Genomic DNA, 228 nt, shown 5'->3' on the forward strand with positions numbered 1-228 from the left:
TACTTTTCCTTTGTTCGGTACATTTCAATTTCAGTTAAATGGAAACACATCTTTTATTTATCTCGGCAGCGCTCCCAGTCCTCTACAGCGGGACAGTTGAGTGTCCCGTGTGAGAGATGGGAGGTGTTTCAGAGGGGAATTAATATGCTAATGTGAGACCGTTTCCTCTTGTGGATTAATGGAAAGGCAATCGGAAGAGGGTGGAGACAGTGATTTTAGTTTGATGTG

Source organism: Penaeus monodon, chromosome 24 (genome assembly GCF_015228065.2).
Source record: "Penaeus monodon isolate SGIC_2016 chromosome 24, NSTDA_Pmon_1, whole genome shotgun sequence".
NCBI classification, from domain to species: domain Eukaryota; kingdom Metazoa; phylum Arthropoda; class Malacostraca; order Decapoda; family Penaeidae; genus Penaeus; species Penaeus monodon.